The 22,586-nt window shown below is 41.0% G+C and overlaps 1 protein-coding gene across 1 annotated transcript in view; it reads left to right on the top strand.

Annotated features, from left to right (window-relative positions):
- Nucleotides 1-22,586, top strand: part of LOC6044828 (serine/threonine-protein phosphatase 4 regulatory subunit 1) — a 127,881-nt gene that overhangs the window by 59,378 nt on the left and 45,917 nt on the right.

The following is a 22,586-nucleotide window of genomic DNA, read 5'->3' as shown; positions in this document are numbered from 1 at the left end:
CGACATCGCGGTGTGGCCAAATTCGCAAATCGCCGCCGACGACGGTGCGCGGTCGTTGAACCCCGGCTTCGTTGGCCGAGAACGACGACTTCTGGCTTTTCGTTTTGCGCGTTCATCGGCAGCGCTTCTTCGACTCGACTGGCGCGCGCGAGGTTTCTTCATGCTCTTCTTCGTGGTGGAGAATGTGTGTGCGATTCGAAATTTTTGTTTACATTTTTTTTCGGTTTTTTTTTTGCTGGTCGGTTTCGGATTGGCCTCGGTTCTCGGTGACCCCCATCAGAATTGTCAAAGTAACAACTTTTGAACGTGTATTGATGCAGCATGTAAGTTTTTCGCATGTAACTTTACATCGACTTGCACGTAAAATTACATCACAATCAAGTTCGCGGAACCACCCTACCGTCTTCGTGTCTTGTCGCGGTGCCGGCCAATGCCGGTTCCGTTTCTTTTATAATTTGGCCATGTTTACTGCAGCGCGCAGCGCTGAGGAGTGTGTACACACGAAGATTTGGTCAATAATTCGTACGGTACGCACAAACAAACAGACACACACACACGCACACCGCCATAAGGTTGACGTCATACTGCTGGTTTTGCTCGTTGGCCGGCGGACGGCGGCGGTGGCGCTGTGATTTATGGGGCAGTTTATATTTCGGCTATGGGGCGATTTCCGGTAAAGTCGTTATCGATGCCGAGGCCGAGTGCGCGGTGCGGCGCAACTTCTTTTGTGAAATCCGAACCCGAACTCTGTCGAGTTCGGTGTGTTCTGGGGCTGCGGGCAATTAAGTCCCTCGAGTCCGGCCCCGACCGGCGGTCGTCCCGTTTTCTGGGAATTGTCGATATCAAGTTTTCACGGGTTTTGGGTGAGATGCAGTTTAGTTGTTGTTTCGTTCGATGTTTTCTGGCGGCAATTTGTTATCGTGTCGACGCGATCTTTTTGATCTTGTCGGATTGCGTTGTGTAGCTAACGAAGTCGATATGTTGATTTGTCTCAATTCTCGATTGTGGATTCTTGTAGGAATATTGAGTTTTTTTGGTTCAGTCCTTGGTCTGCAGAATCAATCTACAACAAACCGTTACGATTTACACCCACAAAAGTTAGCGATTTGATTTCCTCTGCAATTAGCGCATTTCACGCTAGGATTGAGCTGCTTTATTTGACCCTTTTGAATTTATCACCAGACCACAACATCAACTAACGACGTTTCAGTCAAAATTCTTAAGATCTAATCAATTCAGCATTTTACATGTGCGAAAATTGGCGGTTTAGTTTCCCTGCAGTTGGCGCATTTCACGCTTGGTTGAACTGCAATTTTTTACCAGATTTTTGAGAAATTCGCCACTTAAGTTACCATTACAAACGGTTTTGCGCTCATTGCACATTTCGGCAGTGGCGTGAAACTCATTTAGACCCCACAAGTCTTCGACTGCAATCACAAAGAAGAGTTCCTTTAGTAATATCGCGACTCGCGCGCGAAAAAAGATTAAGCCATAAACATCAATGGCCTAGAACTAATACGCGCGCTATTAGTGGCTAATTACACCGTCCGCCAGTTAATCCCACGTATCGTGCTCTGCTTGCTGTGCGACTTGCGTCTTGCCAAAAAATGACAGCCCGAAAATTGCATTCAATGGGCGCCCACACACATCAGCTCTTCATTAGCCGCGGACGACCGTGAAATCGGGGGACCACCGGAAAAGAAGTTACCGGTCGCCGTCATCGTCTAGTGGCGTTCGCGGGAGAGGGGAGGAGGGGGTGGCAATTATCAACTATTTCTGGAACGACCCCCCACCCCCTCAACGATTCTCTCTTCCCGCTTTTATAGCACGGCAATGCAATTAGAGTTTTCGGAAGTTTTTTTTGGGGCCGCACGACGTGAAGATTTAGTACCAGATTAGCGGGAGCTCATTTTCTAATCTGGACTTGGCGCGGCAATTGCTTTTCGCACTTCTTGTTCGGACACACATGGCTGGCAGTGGTAAATGGTCTGCGCGATTTACAGCCGAAAGTGCGGTTTTTTGACCTCTGTTTGTACAACTGAATTACGGTAATCACAGATGTCTGATCAAATAACTCGGTAACAAGGTCATTTTTGAAGAGGGACTTTGGAGAGTCTTGAAATTTTCATTTTGAATCTGTGATTCACTTTTCAAATAAAAGATTGGCCGAATCGTTAAAAAAATGTTTTCCACCTTTGAGCAATTCTCTACGAAATCGGTCTTTTTTCTTCAATTTTAATTTTTGTATTTTTTAATCCGACTGAAACTTTTTTGGTGCCTTCGGTATGCCCAAAGAAGCCATTTTGCATCATTAGTTTGTCCATATAATTTTCCATACAAATTTGGCAGCTGTCCATACAAAAATGATGTATGAAAATTCAAAAATCTGTATCTTTGAAGGAATTTTTGATCGATTTGGTGTCTTCGGCAAAGTTGTAGGTATGGGTATGGACTACACTGGAAAAAATAATACACGGTAAAAAATTTGGTGATTTTATTTAACTTTATCACTAAAACTTGATTTACAAAAAAACACTATTTTAATTTTTTTATTTTTTGTTTAGAGGACATAAAATGCCAACTTTTCAGAAATTTCAGGTTGTGCAAAAATCATTGACCGAGTTATGAATTTTTAATCAATACTGATTTTTTCAAAAAAACGAAATTTTGGTCGTAAAAATGTTTCAACTTCATTTTTCAATGTAAAATCAAATTTGCAATCAAAAAGTACTTTAGTCAAATTTTGATAAAGCGCACCGTTTTCAAGTTATAGCCATTATTAAGTGACTTTTTTGCAAAAAATCGCAGTTTTTCATTTTTTTTTTAAATTAGTGCACATGTTTGCCCAGTTTTGAAAAAAATATTTTTGAAAAGCTGAGAAAATTCTCTATATGTTGCTTCTTCGGACTTTGTTGATACGACCTTTAGTTGCTGAGATATTGCAATGCAAAGGTCTAAAAACAGGAAAATTGATGTTTTCTAAGTCTCACCCAAACAACCCACCATTTTCTATCGTCAATATCTCAGCAACTAGTGGTCCGATTTTCAATGTTAAAATATGAAACATTTGTGAAATTTTCCGATCTTTTCGAAAAATATATTTTCAAAATTTTTAAATCAAAAAGGGCATTTTAAAAGGGCGTCATATTGAATGTTTTGCCTTTTTGAAATGTTAGTCTTGATTTGAAAATTTTGAAAATATTTTTTTCGAAAAGATCGGAAAATTTCACAAATGTTTCATATTTTAACATTGAAAATCGGACCATACTGAGATATTGACGATAAAAATTGTGGGTTGTTTGGGTGAACTTAGAAAACATCAATTTTCCTGTTTTTAGACCTTGCATTGCAATATCTCAGCAACTAAAGGTCGTATCAACAAAGTCCGATAAAGCAAAATATAGAGAATTTTCTCAGCTTTTCAAAATATTTTTTCAAAACTGGGCAAACATGTGCACTAATTTAAAAATGAAAAACTGCGACTATTTTCAAAAAGTCACACTAAATATGGCTATAACTTGAAAACGGTGCATTTTATCAAATTTCACTAAAGAACTTTTTGATTGCAAATTTGATTTTACATCGAAAATGAAGTTGGCATTTTACGACCAAAATTTCGATTTTTGAAAATCAGTACTGATAAAAATTCATAATTCGGTCAATGATTTTGCACAACCTGAAATTTCTGATAAGTTGGCATTTTATGTCCTCTCAAACATATCAAAATAAAAAAATAAAAATAGTGTTTTTTGTATATCAAGTTTTAGTGATAAAAGTTAAATAAAAATCACCAAATTTTTATCGTATTATTTTTTTCCAGTGTAGTCCATATCCATACCTACAACTTTCCGAAGACACCAAATTGATCAAAAAATTCCTTCAAAAGATACAGATTTTTGAATTTTCATCCATCATTTTTGTATGGACAGCTCCCAAATTTGTATGGAAAATTATATGGGCAAACTAATGATGCAAAATGGCTTCTTTGGGCATACCGAACGCACCAAAAAAGTTTCAGTCGGATTAAAAAAATACAAAAAAAATCGAATGACCGAAATCCTAGAGAACTGCTCCTTTAGCAAACGATCAAGAGTAAACTGTTCTCAATTTCGTTTGAGAGACTGGTGGCTTCGAGAGGAAAATGCTCTTAAATAACCGATCTACATCTACCAACAAAATACATTTGGTTTATTTCATTTCAACTCATCAGTCATTTAATCCCCGCTCAATAGCGTGTATCGGCGATCAGTTTTCATCCGGTCAAGTTAGCCGATACTGTAAAGGCACGGACTTGTCAGGTCAGAGGTTGAAGGATCGATTCCTACAATCTGATTTTTTTTTTGCTCGGTTATTTCTTTTTTTTTTTGTTTTTGAGTGGATATCCTGAGAGTAAAATGCTCTCAAATGATTTTTTTAGCATCAATTTGAGAGCACTTCCCTCTTGGTTGGCTAAATAAAAATTGTGATTTCTATTTTAAAGAAGATACTTGTCTCAAAAATACTTTCGAACCAGAATCGCAACTCACAAGTATCCGCGGTCTCTGTGTGTGTGGGGGCGTAGCCCGTCATTAGCCCCGTGGCATCAGAAACGATTTGTGCACCGTGAAGTCGCGCGCGCGCGACGACCGGATGTCGTGGTCTAGCCAACGAACGCAACGTTCGACCGCAAAGCGCCGCGCTAGAACGGACAGATTTTATGAATGAATGTACCTCCTGCGTCTCCCCCTCCTCCACTACCGCAAAATTTACTATTTGCGGACGACGACGAGGGGGAGGAAACTAGCAGCAAACCACACACGCACACACACACATATGGAAGTTCCGCACAATTCATGAATTGCACTAGTGTGGATACCTGCTGGAAAAAGGGCGGTAGTTGGACCACAGACAATTGGAAGTTTTTGAGGTTTTAAAAAAAATTGAAAAAATAATAATTTTAGTATCAAAGCACGAAGCGGTCGAGAGTATTTTACTCTCTGATGAATCGGTTGTCAAAAAAATGTTAGGGTTAATAATTTGAGTGCATTTTCCTCTCAAATGCGTTTGAGGCCTTTTGACTCTCGACCGTATGCTGAGTGCATTTTCCTCTCAAATAAATTTGATGCCATTTGACTCTGGACCGTTTGCTGAGAGCAGCTTTCTCTCAATTAAATTTGAGACCATTTTACTCTCGGCCGTCTGCTGAGTGCAGCTTCCGCTCAAATAAATTTGAGGCCATTTTACTCTTAGGTTACAGAAGGCTACTTTCAACTCTTATATTGCTGTACAATCATTTAATCTGAGAATTAAAAAAAAAACTCTCGACCGTTTCATGCCTTGTACGCTTCGTCTGTACACTGTATTGGTTTTCTACAACATCAAGAGCCTTTTCCTCTCGACTGCTAGTACGACAAACAGATGAAAGCACCATGAATAAAAATTCACGATGTCACAATTTCCCCCAAAAAATCAGAAGAAATCGTGCACTTGTCTGTGCCCCCCAGAACGTACTTCCGGGACCCGGCAAGTTTTGTGTTTTAATCGCGACTTGTTACGCAATTCCGGTGGCCGGACGGATTCTAATGAAGGCAATATGTCACATGTCACTCAACGCGCGAGGGGCCCAAAGACGACGACGTCGCCCGTCTTCGTCGCCTTTGTTGTCGTTTCCGATGCCCTTACTAGCTGTGGATGTTCGGTGAACAGCGGCGCTCTTCTAAAGCGGAAGTGTCCCGAAGAACTAGCGGAAATTAAAGAACCAAACTTTGCGATTACTTCCGCGAGGCGGTAAAAACCGTTACGGCCGTATACGACGCTCTCGGAGTGGATTACGCGACGACTTGTCCCCATCAAAGCGCGAATCGCCCCAGGTTCTAGACAGGCGTCGACCTCGAACCAAACTTTTCCCCCGACCAAAAGTTCATCCAGATCGTTTCATCCTGACCGCGACGTCGCGCCGACGTTCAGGTAGCACTTTGCAGTGAATGACACATCTCTCTACAGTCTCTGGGCTGGGGTGTGTGTGTGTGTGTGTCGGAGTGGCGTCGGTCAACGGCCAGACAGGTCCATCCGGGGGTCCGTCGGAGGGCTGCGCGGTGGCGGCCGCGGCAGTTCTGTCTGCTGTGAACCCATCAAAGTAGAGCGGCGTAGACGTCGTCGTCTTGGGATGTGACTTTTTTCTAAAAATACCTTCACGAAATTCGTGCGACGCGCAGAGCGCGCGCCGAATTGGCGTGCAGAGGACCAAAGTCCGCCGCCAAGATTCAGCCGTGTAGCGCTGAATTGAACAATTAATCCAGCAAGCAGAGGGAAGTGTGTCACATCTCACCCCTTATCGCTGATGACCTGCAGCGGCAGCAAGTCAAAACAACATTCCACGGTGTAGAGTTACGTGAAGAAGATCTCGATGAACAGGTAGGGCGGCTAACTCCGGTATCTTGTTCAGTCCGGGTCTCGTGGAGAATTAGTATTCCGTTTAGGAGCTAGGCGATGCATGTAGTCACGGCGCGGCGGTTGTCGAGCGTGGTCAGGAATTTTGAGCAATTTATAATTTGGACAATTTATGCGATGTGCCCCGAGTAACGGTTTCGTGGAGGAATTTGGAGCATGTAATGAGCCTTAATTTGATTGTTGATTATCTGGTGGATCGGTTGGTGACGAACTTTGATCCCGGATCATACTCACACTTAAATGGGATGCCCTGAGTCATCCGAGGACTGTCTGGAGCTAACGACTGTACGTCTACCGTCGTAACAAGCAAGAGGTCGTCGAATTATGACCCCATATCATACTCATATTGCTTCAGTGAATATGGTGGAATACTTTTTTTAGTATTTTGAAATGTTGTGGGTCATCCAATGACCCTGGAGTTAAGACCTGTACGTCTACTGTCGTAACAAGGAAGAGGTAGTCGGATTTTGACCCCAGATCATACTCACATTGCTGCAGTGAGTGTTGTAGACTACTTTGTTAGTTTGTTTGAATGTCCTGGGTCATCATATGACTTCCTGGAGTTGAGATCTGTACGTCTACCGTCGTAACTTGCAGAAGGTCGTCGAATTTTGAAACCGAATCATACTCGCATAGCTTCAGTGAGTATTTTAGAATATTTTGTCTGTATGGCATCGATGCTCAATTCTGGTCAAAAGTTTTTTAAATAGATGTCATCAAACAGAACTTCTACGGAGGCCACACCACGCTTGTCACTACTCTACCTCCACAGACAGGAAGAGCGATGATGATGATCATCGCAGGGAGTCTCTTCCCGTTGAACCGCGCGCAACAATGTCACAAAAATTCTTCGTCCCCTCTCGGAGCATCTTCCAAGAATAGCCCCGCCGTCAGAGTCCCTTCCCTGGATTCTCGTATTACACGGTGGCGGCGGCGTTTGTCGGCCGAGTCGCGTTCCATTTTTCCATTTCTCCCCCTCGAAAGACAACGATGCACTGAGGGCGAGCTATTTTTAGGGAATCCCCCCTCACCTCCCTGACCCTCCCGAAGAGTCTTTTCTTATTTTCCCGAGACATCTTTCTTGGACGCGGGTGTCTGCCGCGCGCTACCTTATGGTTGGAGTAGGCACGCGCGTGGCAGCAAGCCAAACGCTCCGCTAGCCACCCATCAGAGAGAGAGAGAGAGTCTGGCCCAGGGACAGGCCCCTCGTTCTCCGGTCTGTCCGGAATCCTGTCAGTGTTGATGGGTTAAAAATAGCGCGGCGCACTCCCCTCCGTTGCGTCGACCTCTCGGGCGGACTGTTGTAGTGTTCAAGATGGTTGGATTTGGACTCACTGTCTGACCTCGCCTCCTCTTATTTCTTTTGAAGGGGGGAGATTTTTCCTAGAATTGGAAAATGCAAAATGGGACAGAATTGTCACCGATTGTCACCGTATGGACAGTTTTCGAGTAATTTGATAGCAATTTTAGGAATTTTGTTTGCCGTATAAGTCGATGGTAATATTGATACCCGAAATTTGTCACTTAGTGTAGATTTCCCGTATTGACTTTACACACCCCCAAAAGAAAAAAAAATTACAAAAGATACATTTAACAACTTAGAAAATGATGTACAACTGGCTACTACAGTTAACATGAATAAATGTCCCTATTTCGGGCCTAACTGGATACTTTCAAAAGTTGGTATATTTCTATCAGTTTGTCAGCCAAACTGAAATAATTTTTGGATGTTATTTTGAAGTATTAAGTATTCATTAAACATATTTCAAAACATTGTTTTTCTTAGTGATGGACGCTATTTCGACCTGAATATAAAATTTGGCAAGACTTTTGCTTAAAAAACTTTAACACATGTAATTCACAAAAATGTTATGCTATGATATGCTATGCTATGCTAAAAACTAGAAAACTGTAATTTTAATGTAGATTATTACGAGTCTGAGATGATCTTCAGGATAACAATTTGAACGTCGGAATTAAGATAATTCTGTAATTTAGATCTAAACTGTAGACTAGGTCCAATAAAGGGGCATTTGGGTATATTTTTTAAATATTTAAAAACATTGTTTTTCTTAGTGATGGATACCTAAAAAAAAATCGCTTTAACTTTTGCAAGACTTTTGCTTTAAAAACTTTAATAAATGTAATTCACATCAATTCTATGCTATGCTATGCTAAAAACTAAAAAAAAATATTTTTAAGTTGAGTAATACGAGTCTGAAAATGTTTTAAATTATGAAATTGCCGAGCTTCCGTGGCCGTGAGGTTACGGGTTTCGCCTTGTAAGCGGAAGGTGATGGGTTCGATTCCTGTCTGGCTCGGCAAAGTCAGATCCCTTAAAGGAGTAAATATGCTCACTGGGAGTACTGACCGGTAGGGGATGGGTTTCGACTAGCGGCGTGCTGGGTTTCCAATCCAGAGGTCGTGAGTTCGATTCTCGTACCGGGATGATGAAGTTTAAAAAAAAAAAATTCAGGCTTACAATTAGAAAGTCGCAATTAAGATAATTCTGCCATTTAGGTCTAAAATACCATTTAGGGACTACGCCCAATATAGGGGCATTTGGCCAGAGAGAAGGCTGTCTAGGTTTGATCTCTGGCAGCACTCTCTTCCCGTCCTGTCACTTTATCTCCCAACCTTATTCTCGCTCTCTCCACGAAACCTTGTCTACCATTTCTGAAATAAAAATAAAAACGGGAAAGCACGACCCCGTTGTCGGCATTGCCACCACCACCTCCACCGATTGTTGTGTTGTGTTTATAAATGGAACCGGCAGGCAATGAAGTTACTGTGGAAGTGGGCATTCTTGAACTACGTAACGGCCGAGTCGCGTTCCATTTTTCCATTTCTCCCCCTCGAAAGACAACGATGCACTGAGGGCGAGCTATTTTTAGGGAATCCCCCCTCACCTCCCTGACCCTCCCGAAGAGTCTTTTCTTATTTTCCCGAGACATCTTTCTTGGACGCGGGTGTCTGCCGCGCGCTACCTTATGGTTGGAGTAGGCACGCGCGTGGCAGCAAGCCAAAAACGCTCCGCTAGCCACCCATCAGAGAGAGAGAGAGAGTCTGGCCCAGGGACAGGCCCCTCGTTCTCCGGTCTGTCCGGAATCCTGTCAGTGTTGATGGGTTAAAAATAGCGCGGCGCACTCCCCTCCGTTGCGTCGACCTCTCGGGCGGACTGTTGTAGTGTTCAAGATGGTTGGATTTGGACTCACTGTCTGACCTCGCCTCCTCTTATTTCTTTTGAAGGGGGGAGATTTTTCCTAGAATTGGAAAATGCAAAATGGGACAGAATTGTCACCGATTGTCACCGTATGGACAGTTTTCGAGTAATTTGATAGCAATTTTAGGAATTTTGTTTGCCGTATAAGTCGATGGTAATATTGATACCCGAAATTTGTCACTAGTGTAGATTTCCCGTATTGACTTTGCACACCCCAAAAGAAAAATTACAAAAGATACATTTAACAACTTAGAAAATGATGTACAACTGGCTACTACAGTTAACATGAATAAATGTCCCTATTTCGGGCCTAACTGGATATTTTCAAAAGTTGGTATATTTCTATCAGTTTGTCAGCCAAACTGAAATAATTTTGGATGTTATTTTGAAGTATTAAGTATTCATTAAACATATTTCAAAACATTGTTTTTCTTAGTGATGGACGCTATTTCGACCTGAATATAAAATTTGGCAAGACTTTTGCTTAAAAAACTTTAACACATGTAATTCACAAAAATGTTATGCTATGATATGCTATGCTATGCTAAAACTAGAAACTGTAATTTTAATGTAGATTATTACGAATCTGAGATGATCTTCAGGATAACAATTTGAACGTCGGAATTAAGATAATTCTGTAATTTAGATCTAAACTGTAGACTAGGTCCAATAAAGGGGCATTTGGGTATATTTTTTAAATATTTAAAACATTGTTTTTCTTAGTGATGGATACCTAAAAAATCGCTTTAACTTTTGCAAGACTTTTGCTTTAAAACTTTAATAAATGTAATTCACATCAATTCTATGCTATGCTATGCTAAAACTAAAAAAATTTTTAAGTTGAGTAATACAGTCTGAAAATGTTTTAAATTATGAAATTGCGAGCTTTGCCGTGAGGTTACGGGTTTCGCTTGTAAGGAAGGTGATGGGTTCGATTCCTGTCTGGCTCGGCAAGTCAGATCCCTAAAAGTAAATATGCTCACTGGGAGTACTGAGTATGGGTTTTACTAGTGCTGGGTTTCCAATCCAGAGTCTGAGTTCGATTCTCGTTCAAATTAAAAAATTCAGCTTACAATTAGAAAGTCAATTAAGAAATTCTGCCATTTAGGTCTAAAATACCATTTAGGACTACGCCCAATATAGGGGCATTGGGCTGTCTAGGTTTGTCTCTCACTCTCTTCCCGTCCTGTCACTTTATCTCCCAACCATACCTTATTCTTGCCTCTCGAAACGAAACCTTGTCTACCATTACTGAAATAAAAATAAAACGGGAAAGAACGACCCCGTTGTCGGCATTGCCACCACCACCAATTGTTGTGTAGTGTTTATAAATGGAAACGGCAGGCAATGAAGTTACTGTGAAAGTGGGCATTCTTGAATTGCGTAACGCTACGCTTTTTTTTGACAACTCTTTTTTAAGAAAGAAAACTGATGCAAAATTTTGAGTTTTCTTGCAAATATTTTTTTAAATATCAACAAAAAAATGTTCCAATGTCATTTGCGTTACGTAATGAACGAACAACCCCCAAAAATACAGATTTTTTTTTCGGAAACGAGATACGAGAGGGCCTGGAAGCAGCAGCATGCTGGCAGTAACTATGATGATCACACACATGCCTCTGCGAGCTTGACAGAGAGGGGGGAAGTGGAGCGATGGAGGGACGCAAACTGAGAAATGAATAATTTCAAGAACAACTTCCTTCCGCTGGAGAACGTCCCGCGGGCGGGTTGGGTATTTTTAGTTTGTGCAATTTGATTTGTGACGTGTGAGTACGGTTCATCGCGGGTCATCTGTGAAGAACGGTACAAACTTCAGCCAAAATCTATAATTCGCTTCGCATGTTGAAGGCGGTGCTTTTATGGTTTGCATTACTGGATTTCGTCATGTTGATGGTCCACTTTTTCAACAGGATAAGGGAAAATCTCCACGGTATCCTCAAGTAAGCTTCGCTTGGAGTTGTGACGACGAATTATGTCGCTGCATTGAAGACGTTGTGTTGCATTGAAGCTGTCAATCAGAGTTAAGTTTCGGGATTCACATTGAATGTCAGAGATTTTCGGTTTGGGTGTACTGACAGTTTCAAGATTTCTTTCCGCGTCCGTGATTAATGGAACGTCTTCATCTGTTTCCAGATGCAGTTTTCCAGACCCCAAACCTGCTCGAGTTCGGTTACCCCTTTTTTCCTAGCAAGAACCTAGTCAACTCCCGCAGCGCGTGACGTTGATTCATGAGCCTTTCCCGTCGAATCATTACCGCTAAATTAATTGCATCCGGCGCTCGCAGAGTGTATCGCTGCGCTGCTTCTAAGCCCCGTCCAAAAAGTCGGAAGTCTTTTCCCAGGTCAACCACGTGGCAGCGTGGGCACTTTCCCATCGGAAGTGCTGCTGCTGCTGCAGTGTGATGACCGAATTCTCACCACAATATCAGCGGGCCGGATTTATTTTATTATAACTCCCGGAGGGGTGTTTGTGGTGCAACGGAGGGAGAGTGGGGGAACCCACTAATTGCTTCAACACTCGCAAGCGGTAGCGACTTTAACCCGTGGGTTGGAGTTGGAGCGATTGAATTGAGGGAGGGGGCCTCTAGAATGCAGATCGCGTGGAGGTGCCATTTATAGCAGGCCTGATGAGTAGGGGGAGTTGAAATTAATTTCAGCGTCGATCCGTGAAACTGGAATGAAAATATTAAAAGGAATATTTAAGCCGACTCAGCCAACGTTCGTTGGTAGTCAAGTGCAAGCCGTTTTTTTTTCTCTGTTGATTTTGGCATCCAAAAACCATTTTTTTATCGAGGATTGAAGTCATTTGTAACAAAGATTTCAAATCGTGAGTAGAACCCAACTGAGAGGAAAGTGCTGTCAAACGGGCAGTATCAAAGCACAAAATTTTGATAGAATTTTAGTCCCAAAAATACCGACCTCGGAAATCGATACCGTGATCTTCGACTTGTCAGTTCCGCGCCCTTACAGTGTCGGCCACCACGACTTTAAAAAACTCTCACATAAAATCAAGGCCATTTCACTCTCGATCGTCTGCTGTATCTGTAGATCGGTATTTCGAGAGAGGTTTACTCTTTGTTTGATACTGACTCCTCCCAATTCAATTTGAGAGCCTTGCGCTCTCAACTTCCCTCTGTAATTTCAAATAATTTGAAAATCTCGTTTGACAAAAATCCACAAGCTTCCATTCTAAAAAAAAAACGCTCACTCCAAATCTCCCTACACCTCCCTAAGATCGCGCCCGTCTCGGGCCCATTAAATCATCGACCCCCAGCAGATTCCCTGGCGGCGGTGGCGGCGTCGCCGCGATCGGTTCTATTTTTTCCACGATGCATCGCGCGCGCTCAAAGCCCAAAGATCTTTTCCCCTCTGTTTTCATTTGTAACGAGAGCGCGTCTTGGCCCGCGTGCCACGCGCCACCTCCCGTGGAATCCCACGTGTGTCTGGGTGCACTTCCTGCCGCCACTGCTTTACTGAAGGCACTCTTGGCGTGCGCGACCGCGCGCTATATATGGTCTAAAGATAGACTTTTAATACCGAAAAATGTGAAATAAAAATAAATAAACGGCCACGGTTGTGTGAAGAGTTTGGAGCGGCGGATGCACCGCCGATCTTCACGGGTTTTGTGACCGGGAGTCCCCAGGGGTCGCGTGCGCCTGGTCGTGATTCCGAGAGAGATAAATCTTGGTTGGCGCACTAAGACCGGGTGTCATTTCGGAATCGGTGGTACTCGAATTGAATGTTATTTGGTTGAGTTTAGAAGGGGTCGCTAAAAATATCTCGGCGACCCCTCTGATTTTTGGATCTTATAACGGGGATCTACAGGGTATTTCGGGACTTTTGCTGAGTCTGAATCCGTACTGTTTGATTCCTGTTTGAATTCTGTGATCAAGATCAGGATCAGGAAAGAGATTAAGGTGAAATGGGACTTTTTGCAATCATTTTGTTACGATTATTATTTTTTTTTCATTATTCGAAGTACCAATGATAGCTAAACCAAACTGAACACAACTCAATAGTTTGCAATGAATCTCAAGATTACGAGGACTTTAAAAGTAATGCAAAGTATCCCGGTTCCCCTTAATATTGTTCCAGCAAAAACATTTTCACAAAATTATCCTGTATCTTTACGGGATCGATTCGTAGCGCTTTGCGACGTTCTACAAAGTTGTTCCCCCGATCGAAATCTATAATAATCTTGAGGGTGTAGTTATTTGATTGTAGATACCTCAGTTCTGAAATCATCAAGTCCTGCTCCCGGTACTTCTCCCAATCGGGATCCACCCGAAAATCAATCGCCCTAACGTGCTCCGACTCCTAGTGACTCCACCGAAAAAAAAGAACCCCATCAACCTGGTGAAATCTCTTCATTCATAAAACCGCGCCGACACACGCGTGCAGGTATGCGCACCCGGGACACCCATCTAATTGCCACGTGAGTCGAATTCCATTCCGCGGTCGCTCGCTCGCGGGCCATTATTTTCGTATTATTGTAACGGATTTTTTCTCTCTACCTCTGTTGCGGCCGCAGGTTCCCCGGGGCTTTCACTGTGTGCCAGGCAACACTTTTTGTTGCCACGGGTTGTCCACGGCACTTGAATGCGTAACGACGACGACCCTCTCGCGGAATCCGGTTGGTTCGGGCCCCGTCCAGCGGAACTCGCCTCCAATCTTATTACCGCAAACTGCGAATAAATTACCCCGAATGTGTGTGTGTGTGTGAGGTTCCACCATCGCGCATCACACACTCGCTGTTGTCCGAAGAGGAAGTATTAATTTACGACGTGCCGGTCGCGGCCATCCGAGTTCTGGAAGCATCTGCGATGCTCTGAACTCCCATGAGACCTCCCGCATCACATTTCACGCGCCGTGCGCGCTAATATGGATTTGTGAGCGTGTGTGTGTAACAGCAAAAAAAAGTTCCATAACCTCAAACTCACATTCATTCAACTTTGTGCGAACCCTCTCTGGTATGACTCTGCGAGTAAGCCGGAAGAGATCCTTACGGACCAGCAGCAGCAGCAGCAGCAGCGGAGAAGCACTTGATCTGCCCAGCTTCACTCGATGTGCGTACTGTGCCGCGAATGAATTATTAAATAACCTTATTTTTATACCCATATACGGAATTCTCCCAGCTGTCCCACCTCAAGCATTTTCGAGCAAAAATGAGCAACGTCAAATAAAGAATCTCTGACGAAATTGTTTTATCGCTGTCAGTTGTACTGACATCCAATATCGGAAATCTGTTCGCCATTCTTGCAGTTCACATGTACGGTCAACTACGTCACTAATACAGATTTACCAGATAGATATTGAAAATAGGGACCTACATAGGGAAATGAAATGTTCTGGGAGAAATTTCAAACACTCAAAGTCATGCAAATTTAAGGTTGAAAAACTTGTAGTTTTTCTTTGGTGCTGGCACTTTTCTTGTACCGAACAAGCACAAATATAACAAAAACTATCAGATTATTATCAACAACAGTTTTACAATACTTTTGATTGTTATAAGTCTCGTTTTTTTGCCAAAATGATTTTAAGTTGATTCCGACCTTGTTCTTACATGACCTTGTTGCTCGATTGGAACCCCGATTTGACAGTTCGATTGGAACCCTGAGAGTGACATTTCGCCTCTCCATATAGGCTCTCTAATTGAAAAATGTTCCAACAGCGTGCTCAACTCTTTGAAGAAGGTGGAGCAATAATATGGACGCTTTGAAAATTACGTCATTTGTGGACACCCCCTGACAAAATTTAGAACAATTTCCTGAGGATGTTGGGGCAGTCGCCCCATGTTGCCCCACCCTGTGCACGCTACACAGCTAAAAAAGTAGTAATCCAGCTTCGTGTAAAAGGCCTGGGTGTAAAATAAATATTGCATTATTTATGCAATTTTGTGTGATTTTACAGCCTGCAATATGTAACCCATCAGTATGGGAAACCTACTTGACCGAAATGTCAAGCTCATATTTGCGTTTATCCTTTCAGCTTTTCATAGGTCTGATGGCCGAGTTGGCTAAGGCGCCAGCCCTTACTGTTGGTGCTGGGTTTGAATCTCGTCGGTTGCAACTTTTTTTTTGTGTTTGCAAAAATTGTACATGCAGTGTAATATTAAGTGTTTATTTTGACGAATGTGATGTGCATGCTTTTGCATGCGATTTTACCATCGGATTTTTTGCTGTGTAATGGGAATAGGTCGAAAAGCTTAGTGTGATGAAAATGGATATATTTCCCTTATATTGCAAAAAATTCAATATTTTTAATTTTTACTGGATACAATTTGAAAACCTATTCCTATCAGTTTTTTTTAAGTTTCGCACGTGTATGGCGATTGTCCACGATCCATACAAAAAAGTATTTTTATATGGACAATTATCCACGAAATTTTTAAAATTCCCAAAAAGTGTCCACGTGGTTTATGGATGGTCCCTAATCCGGTATCTATGTGTCGTCAAATCTGAAAAAAAAATGTTTTCGAAATCGTCAATATTTTTATGGATTTTGCGTTGAATGTTTTCAAAATGGACAACATTGTTTCCAATGTTGGAACATTTCGACGATTTTGGGAACAGGTTTTCTATCCATGTAAAACAAACTTGCGAATCTAAACAACACTATTTTACATTTTCACAAAAAAAAACCGGAATAAAAACATCCGTCATGCACTAGAGCTCAAAAGTTCGCTCTTTTGGTCCACTAAACCGAATAAAAAATTAACTTAATCGAATCGGGGTTGAAGTTTGTCAAAATCCAGCAGAAAACCCCTTCTCCAAAATTTAAAAAAAAATCGCATTTTTTGTGAAAACCTGATAAAGTTAAAACCTTGTTGGAATCTGGGATTCACTGCATAAGTGCTGATAGAGTGTAGATAACCTACAACTTTGTCAAAAACGCCAAATCGATAAACAGTTCAAATTTTAAGATTTTTTTGAATTTGTAGACAAAAAACGAGTATGGAGACTTGAAATGAATGGAAAATATTATTTAAAAATCTTTTGAATAGAAGTATAATCCATTTTACATTCTAAACAATACCAAAATTATATGATTCCGTAGCACCAATTGTATCTTATCACATCAATGCGTTTGATCAAACAGAGAATCCTACAGCGACAGTTGGGCAGCGCCATACGAGAGATTAAATAACACGATCTGGTAGTATAAAGGTACTGTGAAAGGACACAGAGGATAAATCCCGAGATTGGCGAGAGCATTGTTCTCATGGGTTCATTTTCACATATCTAACTGCGCCACCAAAGTTCGATGACTATGAGATGGTCATTTCGCAATATAAGCCACTCAATGGGATGAACTGTTTCAATAAACAAATGAACACAATTTCGTGGTAGTTCACCCGCGAGAGGTTTATTCATCCATTTAATATTGGTAGAGCTATTCTCTCGGCTTTCTACTGTGGGTGATAAGAAACATGGATTTATATGTTTCCAATACATGCACAGATTCCCAAGAATCATGGATATGCCTTATTTTCTTAGCAGTCGAGCACTCTGACTCCCCCATTTCTGACAATCAATTCTACCACCTGCAAATAGCAGTGGAATAGTAACTATCCTATGATTCCAGAGAACCCAATGAATCTTGAGATAACAATGCATTCACATAAGAATTCAAGAAATCCTGAGAATACCATATATCCCAAATATACCAAGATTCCCATGAATCCCTAGTAGCAACCAACCAAGAGCATGCCATATCTCCATAACCAGTCGGACACTCGTGCCTGCTGCACCGGGTTCAGTTCTTCACTGCACCCTCCGTAGACTGCACGCGACTCAATCTTCATTACAATTACCCGGCGAGTCTAGTTGAATCCTTGAAGCACCACCGTACTCCAAGCCAACGGGGAGCGCTTCTCTTTTCGTCGGTTCTTCCCCATTGTGTTGAGGAATATTAATTTCAGAAAATCCTCGCCAACTCGGGACAGGGAACCCCGGAAGCAGGACCCCCCCCCCCCTCTTCCCCAACAACCCTCCCCATGGCCATTCAAAAATGTGTCTCCGCGAGATAACGTCATGATTCGAAATCCGGACACTTAGTAGCATATCATTTTTGTTATACCTGACAAAAAATCATGTAATAAGTTGGAAATGAAGAAATATCATTAGGATGCAGTATTAACAGTCAGTTTTAAGAGAATGGATGCAAAATATGACTATTCTAACCATTGTCATCAGAGTTTGCAAATTAAAATGACTTGTTGTGCTTCGAATCCCGGACACTGATAAAAGCTGATTCGAAATCCGGACACTTTTGCTTCGAATTCCGGACACTCGATTTTGCTAATGAATCGCACAAATTTGGACTGAAATGTTAGTCAATGGAATTCTTTAGGTCTCAAATAAGCTGTTAACATCAAAACAATCGATATTTTATATAAAAATTTGCTTGAATTTAAGGAAATCAAAACCAAAAAATTCTGCTTTGCCTTCCCGGTGCTTCAGACGCCTAGGAAATATTTCACGTGAAATGTTTCGCATTTTTTGGTAATCTTTTATTTTATTTAACTGTTTTGACATTAACTAAAGCGTTCAAACAAACTTTAAATGAAAGTTGATGTTAGAATTCATCAAATAACTTATTTTTGACATTTATAATGCGAACTTATATCCAAATAATTGATAAAACAAGATGAGGTGTCCGGGTTTCGAAGCGTCCGGGAATTCGAATCATGACGTTATACCGGGCTCTTTATAAGGTACGGCGGGTGACACTGGGTGTTGTTGGCTTTGTTATGCTGACGCGTTGTTCCCATACAGTCGGGGATTGATACAGTGAGGACGCGCGACGAGTACGCTGCAGCCTGGTGTGTGTGTGTGTGTGCTGTGTCTGGGGATTGTCTAGATCAGCACAAATTGGAACACATGCTTGGCGCACACGTAGATAACCAAGCCTCAGCCAGAGTACGCTGTATGTTCCGGTGCTGCAGTGCAGCGAAGAGGGTAGGTTAGGAGATTTGCACCAGACAAAGTGATGACCTCTTCTCGCCACCATACCCGATGGCTGGTAGACACACAAGGACTCGACGACTATGTAGACGTCGGAGAAGGGAGAGCGAGTTGGGAAAAGTGCATTTTAGAACGACGACGACGGCTGGGCTGGGAGTGATTAATGGATTTTTTCTTCCCAAGCTCCGCGTGGCCTGTCCTGCTTGGTCCTCTGGACGACGACGATGATGGTAGCCGTCTGCTGCACTTCTCGTTGAGAGACTGCACATGCAGCGAATGCAAAAAAAGGGTTCATGATTGAACTTGAATCCCTCCGTTTTGGAGTGCATTGCTGCATCGGGGTGTCTGTGCTGGGCTTTGTTTTGCATTAAAATGTATTACACGTGAATTCCATCACAAACTTTAATCTAGGGCAGAACGTGGTGGAGAGTGCAGTATTGAAGTACAGTGTCTGCATTTAGTATACATTAGGGATGGTTTGACGTGGTGGAGAAGGAGCGAACTTTGCACTTACGAAACGTCGAAATTGGGCACCAGGGCTTGAAGAGTTATGGAGTCTGTAATCGTTGAATCCGACAAAATTGAACAAGTTTTGTCTTAGTTAAGATACGTTGTTAGTTGAAGATTGCATTGTTGAAGATTTGTATACTATCATACAAAGGTTACATTGAATCCTGATATCATAAGAATTATATGATTCTAGATCTTAAGATCTGACGATTCTCACGAGTTCAATTGCGATCCTGGGTGGTCTTTTCGTGCACCTTGCAACGTATTCCACGTACATCGCCTTCACGGAATCCATCCCGGTTTACTTTCTCGTTCTGCGAAGTAATCGATACTCTGCAACGTCCTCTGTGCCATAGGAGCCAGCCGTTGCGCACACTAACCCAAATAGTTGCACGTTGCAAGTCACGGTCGTCATCTCGTCTACGCGACAAATTATTTTAATTTCATGCAAATGCAAATTCCTGTAATACTCAACGATGCCTTTTCTAGCCAGCGAATCGATTGCTCGAGCTCCGCCGCCCTCAGTTGAGACCTCTTAGCTTCGACGACGACGACGACGACGACGTCGTCTTGGTAGATCTAGTTCGCGGAAATGCATAGGCGGTCCTACACCTACCCGGTCGGGACTCACTTCTTCGGGGAAATCGGAGCGCAGCGAAAAAAGCTCGTCGCGTTACTTTTTATGGAGGGCTTCTCTGTGTGGTCACCACGTCGACAAACAAACCCATTTATGTACTGTACACACAAACACATGAATGTGTGGGTGGTTATCTCCGCTATCAGTTCAAGTTTACCAACACCATAAATCACCGTGCTCCCTGTGGAGAAGGGCTCTGGAGTCCTTGTCTCACAGGAGGATTCTCTATTTGCTCTCTGAACACCACGCTTTAAGGAGAGACGGGAACTCACGATCCTTGGGATGGCACTTCCGTATGGGAAGAGTAACGGGAAGAGGACAGTGGCGTACGGATTCGGCGAATCTTGAAGATTGTTGTAATTATATGGATCGAAGGGTAAGATTATGGTTCTTATGAATCTTTTTCTTATGAATTTTCTAGATCCAAAGGATCATATGAATCTTATAATGTTCCGTATTTTGATCGAATGAATCTCACGAAGCTTCAAAATCTTCTTGTACATATACATGAGTTTGAGGACCTTTATGTAATATTAATCTGTGAGAACTTATTGATCATGCAAATCTTATGAATCTTTAGAATTTTACACATTATCTGGATCTAATAGATTCAATCTCATAAATGAGCAGTTCTCTTCGAAATCGGCCGATTTTGACCATTTTTATTTTTTGCATTTTTTATTTGGCTCAAACTTTGTGGGGGCTTTCCCTATGACTAAAGAAGCTATTTTGTGTCATTGGTTCACCCATACAAGTCTCCATACAATTTTGGCAGCTGTCGATACAAACATGGTACGTAAACATTCAAACAGCTGTAACTTTTGAGTGAATTTTCTGATCAAATTGGTTTCTTCGGCAAAGTTGTAGGTATTGTTGAGGACTATTGAGAACATAATAGGTACACGGAAAAAAATTGTCGATTTTTTTATTAACTTATTTTCACATAATCTTTATTTCCCAAGATACGTATTTGTTTGATTTTCGAGATTTTTTGATATATTTTAGGGGACAAAAATCCGCAACTTTTGAGCCACAGAGAAGTATGGCCTTGAGCCAAATTGAAAAATACAAATAAAATCCATTTCCAGTTTTGATAGAGAATTGCTCAAATCTACCAGATCTGGTAAATCTTAGGATTCTTATTTTTCTTTTAAGATCTCAACATTTTGTTTCCTACGAACCTCTTCCAGCTTAAATATGTTAAACAAATCTTTAAGATAAAAACTACATGAATCTTCAAGATTTTCTGAATCTTAAAAATCAGCTAGATCTTCTAGGACTAACGGATTAAGGAATCTTATGAATCTTATGAATCACGTAATCCTATATTATATTATAAATTAATCGGATTCAACGAATCTTATGAATCTTCTAGCTCAAAAGGTTCAACAAAGCTTATACATCTGTCAATGTCTCTATCAAATATATCTAATAAACATTATGAAGGATATAGATACCTCAGATCAAATTGATCTAATGAATCTTGTTAATCTTATGGATATACTAGATCAAATAGATCCAAAGAATTTTATTTTCTTAACGAATTTGGTAGATTTTGGTAGAATTTCTTTTTTGGCTAGAATCTGAGGTACTTTTAAGATTCAAAGGACCCAATGGATCTTAAGAAGTTTGTTAATTTTCTAGATCAAATATATGTTATGATGCTTTCAAACCATATAAATCATCAATATCAAGTGAATCTTACCTAGATCTAACAATACTTTCGAATCTTATTATTCTTCTTAATCACATAAATTCAAAAAAATTATGAATATTCCAGATATGTAGAACTAATTCATATGAATCTCTTATATTGTATATACCTTAACAAGCTTATGAATGCTGTTAATCTTCTAGATCAATTGTATCTTATGAAGCTGATTCAATCATGAGCAATTCCAGCTCAAATCAAGATTTTTTCTGGTACTTTTGTACCCGACCCTCTCCGATTTCAATGAAACTTTGTAGACATGTTATCCTAGGCTTATATAAGCCATTTTGTGTGATTGGATGTATGGGCAAACAGATTTAAGCTTAAATACATTTCTCATAACTGAAAATAAAATATTTTTTCAGACTGGTAGGAACCTGAATAATAAATAAGCATACGCAAATATTAAAGCGAGTCAAATTAAAAAGCTATCAAAGGTAAACTTATGGGAAATTGGACGAGCTTTCCGGTAAAAATATTTTCGAGACTGAAAAATCAAGTCTGTCATATAGAAATTGCTAAAAACTACCAAAAAACCTATTTTTCGACATTTTAATTTTTTTAAACCGCTTTATCTGCCCAAGGATTGGACATAGGATTATGGTCAATATGGAGACTTTTATGTAAAATTGTCAGGAGAGTCGATTCCCACTATCGGTTTTTACAAAATAACGTTTAGATCATTTTTCCAAAAAACAGTTTTATTAAATGATACTTGTATTTTTTTAGGAAAGACATACTAGGCTGCAATTTTCATCAGTCTTTTTGTAACATCTCAGGCTATCTCCTAAAAAATTTCGAACGAAAAAAAATCGTGACATCACCTTAAAATTTGACTCTTTCACTTAAAAATCAAAAAATCTCATAAAAGCGGCGTGTATTTTTATTTCTGTGTATTTTTTTTTTTTTTTTTTCAAAAAGCCCGTCCAATTTCCTACAAGTTTGTCTTTGAACATTTTTTGATACGATGCAACGGCTTCGAGGTAGTGTAATTTTTAAATTGCAAAATATAAAAATATTTTAATAACTAACGCCATTCTCAAATGTTATTTTCGAGTACTATCAGCTACACATACACAAAAATGGCTTAGATAGGCCTAGGATACATGTC

This window comes from Culex quinquefasciatus, chromosome 3 (genome assembly GCF_015732765.1).
Source record: "Culex quinquefasciatus strain JHB chromosome 3, VPISU_Cqui_1.0_pri_paternal, whole genome shotgun sequence".
Taxonomy (NCBI): Eukaryota; Metazoa; Arthropoda; class Insecta; order Diptera; family Culicidae; genus Culex; species Culex quinquefasciatus.
Note: the sequence above shows the minus strand (reverse complement) of the source record. Positions and strands in the feature narration are given on the sequence as shown.